The sequence below is a fragment of the Bombina bombina genome, chromosome 10 (assembly GCF_027579735.1).
Source record: "Bombina bombina isolate aBomBom1 chromosome 10, aBomBom1.pri, whole genome shotgun sequence".
In the NCBI taxonomy this organism is placed as follows: domain Eukaryota; kingdom Metazoa; phylum Chordata; class Amphibia; order Anura; family Bombinatoridae; genus Bombina; species Bombina bombina.
In genome coordinates, this window is record NC_069508.1 from 216,310,733 (window position 1) to 216,324,916 (window position 14,184).

The 14,184-nt window shown below is 32.0% G+C and overlaps 1 protein-coding gene across 1 annotated transcript in view; it reads left to right on the plus strand.

The window, feature by feature from the left end:
- PDE4B (phosphodiesterase 4B) overlaps nt 1-14,184 on the plus strand; it is a 1,313,049-nt gene that overhangs the window by 1,222,522 nt on the left and 76,343 nt on the right. The gene's annotated exons all lie outside the window — the stretch shown is intronic.

The following is a 14,184-nucleotide window of genomic DNA, read 5'->3' on the forward strand; positions in this document are numbered from 1 at the left end:
GCTATGGATCTGATCTGAGGTCTGATATAGGCATATAACCAACAGGAGCTTCAGTGCTACAGATCTGATCTGAGGTCTGATATAGGCATATAACCAACAGGAGCTTCGGGGCTACGGATCTGATCTGAGGTCTGATATAGGCATAAAACCAACAGGAGCTTTAGGGCTACGGATCTGATCTGAGGTCTGATATAGGCATATAACCAACAGGAGCTTCAGGGCTATGGATCTGATCTGAGGTCTGATATATTCATATAACCAACAGGAGCTTCAGGGCTATGGATCTGATGTCTGATATAGGCATATAACCATCAGAAGCTTCAGGGCTACGGGTCTGATCTGATGTCTGATATAGGCATATAACCAACAAGAGCTTCAGGGCTATGGATCTGATCTGAGGTCTGATATAGGCATATAACCAACAGGAGCTTCAGAGCTATGGGTCTGATCTGAGGTCTGATATAGGCAAATAACCAACAGCAGCTTCAGGGCTACGGGTCTGATCTGAGGTCTGATATAGGCATATAACCAACAGGAGCTTCAGGGCTACGGATCTGATCTGAGGTCTGATATTGGCATATAACCAACAGGAGCTTCAGGGCTAAGGATCTGATCTGAGGTCTGATATTGGCATATAACCAACAGGAGCTTCAGGGCTATGGATCTGATCTGAGGTCTGATATAGGCATATAACCAACAGGAGCTTCAGGGCTACGGATCTGATCTGAGGTCTGATATTGGCATATAACCAACAGGAGCTTCAGGGCTATGGATCTGATGTCTGATATAGGCATAAAACCATCAGAAGCTTCAGGGCTACGGGCCTGATCTGATGTCTGATATAGGCATATAACCAACAAGAGCTTCAGGGCTATGGATCTGATCTGAGGTCTGATATAGGCATATAATCAACATGAGCTTCAGAGCTATGGGTCTGATCTGAGGTCTGATATAGGCAAATAACCAACAGGAGCTTCAGGGCTACGGTTCTGATCTGAGGTCTGATATTGGCATATAACCAACAGGAGCTTCAGGGCTACGGATCTGATATGAGGTCTGATATTGGCATATAACCAACAGGAGCTTCAGGGCTATGGATCTGATCTGAGGTCTGATATAGGCATATAACCAACAGGAGCTTCAGGGCTATGGACCTGATCTGGGATCTGATATAGGCATATAACCAACAGGAGCTTCAGAGCTACGGGTCTGATCTGAGGTCTAATATAGGCATATAACCAACAGGAGCTTCAGGGCTATGGATCTAATCTGAGGTCTGATATAGGCATATAACCAACAGGAGCTTCAGTGCTACAGATCTGATCTGAGGTCTGATATAGGCATATAACCAACAGGAGCTTCAGGGCTATGGATGTGATCTGAGGTCTGATATAGGCATATAACCAATAGGAGCTTCTGGGCTACGGATCTGGTCTGAGGTCTGATATAGGCATATAACCAACAGGAGCTTCAGGGCTACGGATCTGATCTGAGGTCTGATATAGGCATATAACCAACAGGAGCTTCAGGACTATTTGTATTCAATTTAATACACTCCAGCAGTTAAAATGGATAATTGAGAACAAATTAAAGGGAAGAAAAAAATAGGGTAAACTGTCCCTTTAAGTTATTAATAACTAAGTTAATGTAAAGAAAAATTATGGCATTGAGCAGTTACCCACACTTCTGCCATATTTCCTAATACAAGTCAACAACCAATACTACTGATTGTGAAAATGAATATGTTCAAACCTATAAAGTTATGATTAAATAATACACTTTGGCTTTCATTTAACATAAATAATACTAGCCCTAACTTGCTAAATGTCACCAATAAACTTTTTTTTAAAAGTGGGAAGGGCAGAAATGATTTCATGGTGTGGGCTTAGATAATTTCTGCATCGTTGTCAGGGTTCACAGACTTGTGCTTCCTTGAGTATTGCTTTTGCAAATCCATTAACGTCATTAACTACCCACAGAAATAAGAAAACGTGCGTCTGTACAAACCACTTCCTGTGTTAAATGCTTATAGTTTGTGGTTCAGTTTAAGGAATTAAAGTCCCAGTTTGCTTCAGAGTTAAATAGAAATAGTATAAATGATGAACTTGTGGTAGATAATAAAGTTAAACAGAAAGTTGTTATAGTATTTTTAACGTAAAAGATGACTTTCTAAAGATTTCCATTACATGTATTAAATTCTAAGGGCTAGATTATGAGTGGAGACAATATTGCGCTTATGCGAGCACGATATTTGCGCTCCACTCAGTTATACCAGCACACGGAAATATGCACTGCTATTACAAGTGTGGCGCAATGCGAAGGCAAGCTCCCGTTCGAATTGCCTGGAAGCCAAACACTCACAAGAGCCGCTTCCATAGGCTTCAATGGGAGCCTCGTTTTCATGCTGACAGACACGGCAAACCCCCTAGCACAGCGCAGGGGCCAAATAGTGCAGCGCTGGGCAACAATTTATAAATATATATGGTTATATACGGTATATGTACACGTATAAATATATATTTATGCGTATGTATATGTACACATATTAATATATATTTATGCGTATGTATATGTGCACATATTAATATATATTTATGCGCATGTATATGTACACATATTAATATATATTTATGCGTATGTATATGTGCACATATTAATATATATTTATGCGTATGTATATGTGCACATATTAATATATATTTATGCGCATGTATATGTACACATATTAATATATATTTATGCGTTTGTATATGTACACATATTAATATATATTTATGCATATGTATATGTACACATATTAATATATATTTATGCGCATGTATATGTACACATATTAATATATATTTATGCGTATGTATATGTGCACATATTAATATATATTTATGCGCATGTATATGTACACATATTAATATATATTTATGCGTTTGTATATGTACACATATTAATATATATTTATGCATATGTATATGTACACATATTAATATATATTTATGCGTATGTATATGTGCACATATTAATATATATTTATGCGTATGTATATGTACACATATTAATATATATTTATGCGTATGTATATGTACACATGTAAATATATATTTATGCGTATGTATATGTGAACATATTAATATATATTTATGCGTATGTATATGTACACATGTAAATATATATTTATGCGTATGTATATGTACACATGTAAATATATATTTATGCGTATGTATATGTGCACATATTAATATATATTTATGCGTATGTATATGTACTCATGTAAATATATATTTATATGTATGTATATGTACACATATTAATATATATTTATGCGTTTGTATATGTACACATATTAATATATATTTATGCGTATGTATATGTGCACATATTAATATATATTTATGCGTATATATATGTACACATGTAAATATATATTTATGCGTATGTATATGTACACATATTAATATATATTTATGCGTATGTATATGTACACATATTAATATGTATTTATGCATATGTATATGTACACATGTAAATATATATTTATGCGTATGTATATGTACACATATTAATATATATTTATGCATATGTATATGTGCACATATTAATATATATTTATGAGTATGTATATGTACACATATTAATATATATTTATGCGTATGTATATGTACACATGTAAATATATATTTATGTGTATGTATATGTGCACATATTAATATATATTTATGTGTATGTATATGTACACATGTAAATATATATTTTTATGTATGTATATGTACACATATTAATATATATTTATGCGTATGTATATGTACACATATTAATATATATTTATGCGTATGTATATGTGCACATATTAATATATATTTATGCGTATGTATATGTGCACATATTAATATATATTTATGCGTATGTATATGTACACATATTAATATATATTTATGCGTATGTATATGTACACATATTAATATATATTTATGCGTATGTATATGTACACATATTAATATATATTTATGCGTATGTATATGTACACATATTAATATATATTTATGCATATGTATATGTACACATATTAATATATATTTATGCGTATGCATATGTACACATATTAATATATATTTATGCGTATGTATATGTGCACATATTAATATATATTTATGCGTATATATATATGTACACATGTAAATATATATTTATACGTATGTATATGTACACATATTAATATATATTTATGCGTATGTATATGTGCACATATTAATATATATTTATGCATATGTATATGTGCACATATTAATATATATTTATGCATATGTATATGTGCACATATTAATATATATTTATGCGTATGTATATGTGCACATATTAATATATAGTTATGCGTATGTATATGTACACATATTAATATATATTTATGAGTATGTATATGTGCACATATTAATATATATTTATGCGTATGTATATGTACACATATTAATATATATTTATGCATATGTATATGTACACATATTAATATATATTTATGCACATGTATATGTACACATATTAATATATATTTATGCGTATGTATATGTGCACATATTAATATATATTTATGCGCATGTATATGTACACATATTAATATATATTTATGCGTTTGTATATGTACACATATTAATATATATTTATGCATATGTATATGTACACATATTAATATATATTTATGCGTATGTATATGTGCACATATTAATATATATTTATGCGTATGTATATGTACACATATTAATATATATTTATGCGTATGTATATGTACACATGTAAATATATATTTATGCGTATGTATATGTGAACATATTAATATATATTTATGCGTATGTATATGTACACATGTAAATATATATTTATGCGTATGTATATGTACACATGTAAATATATATTTATGCGTATGTATATGTGCACATATTAATATATATTTATGCGTATGTATATGTACTCATGTAAATATATATTTATATGTATGTATATGTACACATATTAATATATATTTATGCGTTTGTATATGTACACATATTAATATATATTTATGCGTATGTATATGTGCACATATTAATATATATTTATGCGTATATATATGTACACATGTAAATATATATTTATGCGTATGTATATGTACACATATTAATATATATTTATGCGTATGTATATGTACACATATTAATATGTATTTATGCATATGTATATGTACACATGTAAATATATATTTATGCGTATGTATATGTACACATATTAATATATATTTATGTATATGTGCACATATTAATATATATTTATGAGTATGTATATGTACACATATTAATATATATTTATGCGTATGTATATGTACACATGTAAATATATATTTATGTGTATGTATATGTGCACATATTGATATATATTTATGTGTATGTATATGTACACATGTAAATATATATTTTTATGTATGTATATGTACACATATTAATATATATTTATGCGTATGTATATGTACACATATTAATATATATTTATGCGTATGTATATGTACACATATTAATATATATTTATGCGTATGTATATGTACACATATTAATATATATTTATGCGTATGCATATGTACACATATTAATATATATTTATGCGTATGTATATGTGCACATATTAATATATATTTATGCGTATATATATGTACACATGTAAATATATATTTATACGTATGTATATGTACACATATTAATATATATTTATGCGTATGCATATGTACACATATTAATATATATTTATTCGTATGTATATGTGCACATATTAATATATATTTATGCGTATATATATGTACACATGTAAATATATATTTATACGTATGTATATGTACACATATTAATATATATTTATGCGTATGTATATGTGCACATATTAATATATATTTATGCATATGTATATGTGCACATATTAATATATATTTATGCGTATGTATATGTGCACATATTAATATATATTTATGCGTATGTATATGTGCACATATTAATTTATATTTATGAGTATGTATATGTACACATATTAATATATATTTATGCGTATGTATATGTACACATATTAATATATATTTATGCTTATGTATATGTACACATATTAATATATATTTATGCATATGTATATGTACACATATTAATATATATTTATGCGTATGCATATGTACACATATTAATATATATTTATGCGTATGTATATGTGCACATATTAATATATATTTATGCGTATATATATATGTACACATGTAAATATATATTTATGCGTATGTATATGTACACATATTAATATATATTTATGTGTATGTATATGTACACATATTAATATATATTTATGCGTATGCATATGTACACATATTAATATATATTTATGCGTATATATATGTACACATGTAAATATATATTTATGCGTATGTATATGTACACATATTAATATATATTTATGTGTATGTATATGTACACATATTAATATATATTTATGAGTATGTATATGTGCACATATTAATATATATTTATGCGTATGTATATGTGCACATATTAATATATATTTATGCGTATATATATATGTACACATGTAAATATATATTTATGCGTATGTATATGTACACATATTAATATATATTTATGTATATGTACACATATTAATATATATTTATGCGTATGTATATGTACACATATTCATATATATTTATGAGTATGTATATGTACACATATTAATATATATTTATGTCTATGTATATGTACACATATTAATATATATTTATGCGTATGTATATGTGCACATATTAATATATATTTATGCGTATGTATATGTGCACATATTAATATATATTTATGCGTATGTATATGTACACATATTAATATATATTTATGTCTATGTATATGTACACATATTAATATATATTTATGCGTATGTATATGTGCACATATTAATATATATTTATGCGTATGTATATGTGCACATATTAATATATATTTATGCGTATGTATATGAACACAATTTAATATATATATGTTTATGTATATGTGCACATATTAATATATATTTATGCGTATGTATATGTACACATATTAATATATATTTATGCGTATGTATATGTACACATATTAATATATATTTATGCGTATGTATATGTGCACATATTAATATATATTTATGCGTATGTATATGAACACAATTTAATATATATATGTTTATGTATATGTGCACATATTAATATATATTTATGCGTATGTATATGTACACATGTAAATATATATTTATGGGTATGTATATGTACACATATTAATATATATTTATGTGTATGTATATGTACACATATTAATATATATTTATGCGTATGTATATGTACACATATTAATATATATTTATGTGTATGTATATGTACACATATTAATATATATTTATGCGCATGTATATGTACACATATTAATATATATTTATGCGTATGTATATGTGCACATATTAATATATATTTATGTGTATGTATATGTACACATATTAATATATATTTATGTGTATGTATATGTACACATATTAATATATATTTATGCGTATGTATATGTGCACATATTAATATATATTTATGCGCATGTATATGTACACATATTAATATATATTTATGCGCATGTATATGTACACATATTAATATATATTTAGGTGTATGTATATGTACACATATTAATATATATTTATGAGTATGTATATGTACACATATTAATATATATTTATGCGTATGTATATGTAAACATATTAATATATATTTATGCGTATGTATATGTACACATATTAATATATATTTATGCGTATATATATGTACACATATTAATATATATTTATGCATATGTATATGTACACATATTAATATATATTTATGCTTATGATATGTACACATATTAATATATATTTATGCTTATGATATGTACACATATTAATATATATTTATGCGTATGTATATGTACACATATTAATATATATTTATGTGTTTATATTTATAGTGAAAACACAGTCCCCCATTGACATTCATGTAAAATCACTTTCACAACCCCTCACTTTAACCCCCATATAACTGCTACATGCAGTTTTTTTATTAAAAAAATAAAAATGCTCATATTTTCATTTAACATTACTATACTGTCCTGTTTATTTTGGGGGCAATTTGGGCAACTTTTTTTCATTAACCAGAGATCTAATCTCTGGTTAATGATTCCTACCGCAAAGTGAAACCGCAAGCTCACGGTCACATTAAGAAGCCACTTGTAATGGCTGGTTATTTAACATGAGCAAATTTGCCCCTTTACAGGTGCACATTAAGATAGCATTCCACTTGTAATTTGACTCTAAGTAGGTTGTGTTGAGCGTTTGCCAACTACAACTGTATAAGTGTACACAGTAATTAGCAGGTTATCGTCTTTCAAGAACACGTAGTCAAATGTCTTTATTTAGCAAACAAAATACATATGGGCAATAAATTATAGTAAGCTCCTGGCATATATGATTAACCAGCATTGTGAAGAAGACCTTGCACAGGCATTTTATATTATAAATATGTCTTTGTATAAGTTTCTTCTCATTCCTGCACTGATATCATCCATTCCTGCACTTTTATCATCCATTCATGCAGTGATATCAGCATTATCAGCTATTCCTGTACTGATATCAGTCATTCCTGCACATATACCAGCCATTCATGCACTGATATCAGCCATTCCTGCACTGATATCAGCCATTCCTGCACTGATACCAGCTATTCCTGCATTGATATCAGCCAATCCTGCATTGATACCAGCCATTCCTGCACTGATATCAGTCATTCCTGCACATATACCAGCCATTCATGCACTGATATCAGCCATTCCTGCACTGATATCAGCCATTCCTGCACTGATACCAACTATTCCTGCACTGATACCAGCCATTCATGCATTGATATCAGCCATTCCTGCACTGATATCAGCCATTCCTGCACTGATACCAGCTATTCCTGCACTGATATCAGCCTTTCCTGCACTGATATCAGCCATTCCTGCACTGATTTCAGCCATTCCTGCACTGATTTCAGCCATTCCTGCACTGATTTCAGCCATTCCTGCACTGATACCAGCTATTCCTGCACTGATATCAGCCATTCTTGCACTGATTTCAGCCATTCCTGCACTGATATCAGCCATTCCTGCACTGATACCAGCTATTCCTGCACTGATATCAGCCAATCCTGCACTGATACCAGCCATTCCTGCACTGATTTCAGTCATTCCTGCACATATACCAGCCATTCCTGCACTGATATCAGCCATTCCTGCACTGATATCAGCCATTCCTGCACTGATTTCAGCCATTCCTGCACTGATACCAGCTATTCCTGCACTGATATCAGCCATTCTTGCACTGATTTCAGCCATTCCTGCACTGATATCAGCCATTCCTGCACTGATATCAGCCATTCTTGCACTGATTTCAGCCATTCCTGCACTGATATCAGTCATTCCTGCACTGATTTCAGCCATTCCTGCACTGATACTAGCTATTCCTGCACTGATTTCAGCCATTCCTGCACTGATATCAGCCATACCTGCACTGATACCAGCTATTCCTGCACTGATACCAGCCATTCATGCACTGATATCAGCCATTCCTGCACTGATATCAGCCATTCCTGCACTGATACCAGCTATTCCTGCACTGATATCAGCCTTTCCTGCACTGATAGCAGCCATTCCTGCACTGATTTCAGCCATTCCTGCACTGATTTCAGCCATTCCTGCACTGATACCAGCTATTCCTGCACTGATATCAGCCATTCTTGCACTGATTTCAGCCATTCCTGCACTGATATCAGCCATTCCTGCACTGATATCAGCCATTCCTGCACTGATACCAGCTATTCCTGCACTGATATCAGCCAATCCTGCACTGATACCAGCCATTCCTGCACTGATATCAGTCATTCCTGCACATATACCAGCCATTCATGCACTGATATCAGCCATTCCTGCACTGATACCAGCTATTCCTGCACTGATACCAGCCATTCCTGCACTGATATCAGCCATTCCTGCACTGATACCAGCTATTCCTGCACTGATATCAGCCATTCTTGCACTGATTTCAGCCATTCCTGCACTGATATCAGACATTCCTGCACTGATATCAGCCATTCTTGCACTGATTTCAGCCATTCCTGCACTGATATCAGTCATTCCTGCACTGATTTCAGCCATTCCTGCACTGATACTAGCTATTCCTGCACTGATTTCAGCCATTCCTGCACTGATATCAGCCATTCCTGCACTGATACCAGCTATTCCTGCACTGATACCAGCCATTCATGCACTGATATCAGCCATTCCTGCACTGATATCAGCCATTCCTGCACTGATACCAGCTATTCCTGCACTGATATCAGCCTTTCCTGCACTGATATCAGCCTTTCCTGCACTGATATCAGCCATTCCTGCACTGATTTCAGCCATTACTGCACTGATACCAGCTATTCCTGTACTGATATCAGCCATTCTTGCACTGATACCAGCTATTCCTGCACTGATACCAGCCATTCCTGCACTGATATCAGCCATTCCTGCACTGATATCAGCCATTCCTGCACTGATACCAAGCTATTCCTGCACTGATATCAAGCCATTCCTGCACTGATATCAGCCATTCCTGCACTGATTTCAGCCATTCCTGCACTGATTTCAGCCATTCCTGCACTGATACCAGCTATTCCTGCTCTGATATCAGCCATTCCTGCACTGATTTCAGCCATTACTGCACTGATATCAAGCCATTCCCTGCACTGATATCAGCCATTCTTGCACTGATTTCAGCCATTCCTGCACTGATATCAGTCATTCCTGCACTGATATCAGCCATTCTTGCACTGATTTCAGCCATTCCTGCACTGATATCAGTCATTCCTGCACTGATTTCAGCCATTCCTGCACTGATACCAGCTATTCCTGCACTGATACCAGCCATTCCTGCACTGATATCAGCCATTCCTGCACTGATATCAGCCATTCCTGCACTGATACCAGCTATTCTTGCACTGATATCAGCCATTCCTGCACTGATATCAGCCATTCCTGCACTGATACTAGCCATTCCTGCACTGATTTCAGCCATTCCTGCACTGATACCAGCTATTCCTGCACTGATATCAGCCATTCCTGCACTGATTTCAGCCATTCCTGCACTGATATCAGTCATTCCTGCACTGATATCAGCCATTCTTGCACTGATTTCAGCCATTCCTGCACTGATATCAGTCATTCCTGCACTGATTTCAGCCATTCCTGCACTGATACTAGCTATTCCTGCACTGATTTCAGCCATTCCTGCACTGATATCAGCCATTCCTGCACTGATATCAGCCATTCTTGCACTGATTTCAGCCTTGTACACTCGGTGAAATTATATTTCATGTATTTTCAATGTGTTGAGAGTTCAGTTCTTCAGCAGAAGAGACTTTTATTATTATTAGTTAGGGCAGACAGGCAGCTGAAAAACACCAAAGGAGAATTCTGTATTGAGCTCTAGATTTAAAAAAAAATGTATTTATGTATTTATATATTTTTAATATATAATACAGCTTAGCAATAGCTTTTGTAAGTTTTCTAGTTCTACAATATTTTACAAACATAAAATTAACTTAAGAAAAATATAGTTACAAAATGACATTATATACCATGATAAATTCATACAGTTCAGAGGATGTGTGAGCAGCTTTCAGGTATGTGTAGCTGGGAAATGTATTTATTTTTTTGCTTTTACTGTCAGACTAAGTTAGTCAAGGATTCATTAAACTGATTTCCACGCAGAATTGCTCATTGATCTGTACAAAATAACACAATGTGACCCCCTGAAGGCTTCACTGGCAAATGGCAGCGCTTTACAGAAACAAACCATAAATTAGAAGCTGCAGTATGTATCATACTGAATCTGCACATCTAAAAAATACACACATATAACGATATATATATATATATATAAATATTCACACACATATATTTATGTTATATATATTATTATAAACATTTTAACATCTATATGTGTGTGTGTGTGTCTGTTTATAAATGGTGTGTATGTGTGGAAGGAAGGAAAGAAGAAAGAAAGAAAGATAATAGGAAGAGACAGACAGACAGACAGACAGACAGACAGACAGACAGATAGATATAACAGATCAGGGATTTTATCACCTTGGAAATATCCTTATGTATTTTTGTTAAAAAAAAAAAAAAGGAAAAATAATAGCCTGGATTAAAAAATTAAACATATTTTGGGCCTAATACACAAGGCTAGTGAGATCATAATCTATCTATAAAAAAATGATATAACTTATTTAGCAACTAATTATGTGATTCAATTCAAGTAATTAACAGGTAGCCAGATTCACATATTTCAATCCAGTGATAAAAGATATCTGCTGTCAGAAACATAAATTGGTACTCCCTGCACAAACATCTTCATTTGTGTGAATATCTATTTTGAACTAGTCTGTATATATATATAGTATATATATATATATATATATATATATACATATATATATATTCTATATATAGTGCGTATATATACAAGATAATATATGCACACTAGTCCACTAACCTTTTCACTCCTGACTAGTAAGTATATATACTGTACTAACACAGACACCCAAAAATGCATAAACAGGATTTAAAAAAAAATGTTTTAAACAAAAAGTCCTTATTTTTAACTCTTCCACTGCAATTTCTTACAAGTATGATATAAGTGATGATTTTCAATATATCATTGTTATTGCAATGTATAGTAATAGCATTGATAGGGTTAAAGTAGGGGAATGCCTTGGAATTCCAGAGTGAGAATTCTTGCAGGAACACCATTATAATGAGCGATGATTAAATCTAAAGGATAGCCTTACTGTAGACTCTCAGACTCACATGATGCAGTTGCCATGGCAACAGAATATTCTTTAAATTGGCTATAGTTAAATTCCCTCCTGCAGGTTCACTGGGATTTTACATTGCAGCTCTAGGTTTCCCACGAATTGAAGAGCAGACTTGGGAGAGGAGGTGATGTCATCTTCAGCAAGCTGAAAATAAATTGTTTAACACAGCCCCAAATAGACAAAGGATCAGACCATTACAAAATCTAATTCTCTGCAGGGCTCAAATGCATCCTAAAATTAAATTAATTACAGGAAACACAAAGAATATAAATTGAAGATATATTTTAAATATTACCAATATCAGTGAATTACATTTTAGTTTTAGTTTTCTTCTATGACAATTTTGCCAAGTAAACATTATCATTTCATAATTGCAGAATAAATCAATCCCATACCCTTATTTAGAATGAATTTGTCTTTTATTATCAACACAATAACAATTAAATCAATTTAGTCTAAAATTGCATTTATTAATAGAACATAACCACATTCAAATAAGTTCTAATATAATGATCTCAAGCAAAATCATAAAGATGAAAGCTTTTATAATGAAAGAGGCCTGCAGTGCACTGCAGAGAGTTACTGGCTCCTCTTCCATGGTAAGGGTTACTTTAAGGAAGGATGATACAGACCTCCTACAGGGATGTATGGCTATGCTCAATTATTAAGGGGTTCCACCATCTTAATCTCCCTTTTCATAAAGAAAGCTGCACTGCAAGGAATGCCAGCCTCCTTAACAGAGAATAAGCATTACTTCATTGCATAGCTCATCTGAGCATGGATAATCTGCACTCGGAACCCCTGCAAGCTAACTAAGAAAGCAGGACTGTTCGCAAGCAATAATTGCCTCCACCCGGATAACTGCATTCACTTGGCTTGGCTCTAATTCCTTTGTGTCATTTTGTTTTCTTCTGCTAGTAATAACCATGATTACAGCACTGGCTCTGGGATAGATTTAAGCTTCTGTGTTTTGCTTGGATTGGGAATTTTCATGATTAATGGGTCTTTGTAGTATCCTAACTGCTGTCAGATCAATGGCTACAACACTGGGATTTCCTTTATCGTTTGGAATTCCTGAGTAGGGTCTTTGAATTCTTTACAAGGAATTTTAGAGAATTTTTTTTTTGGAGAATTCCAAAATGCCTGAAGCAAATTACTTGCTTTCTGTGTCCTGGGGTTACATCAAGGTGGGTTTTGTAAATGGATTATTAAACTTCATTGTTATGTAATTCATGGAATTACGGTATATA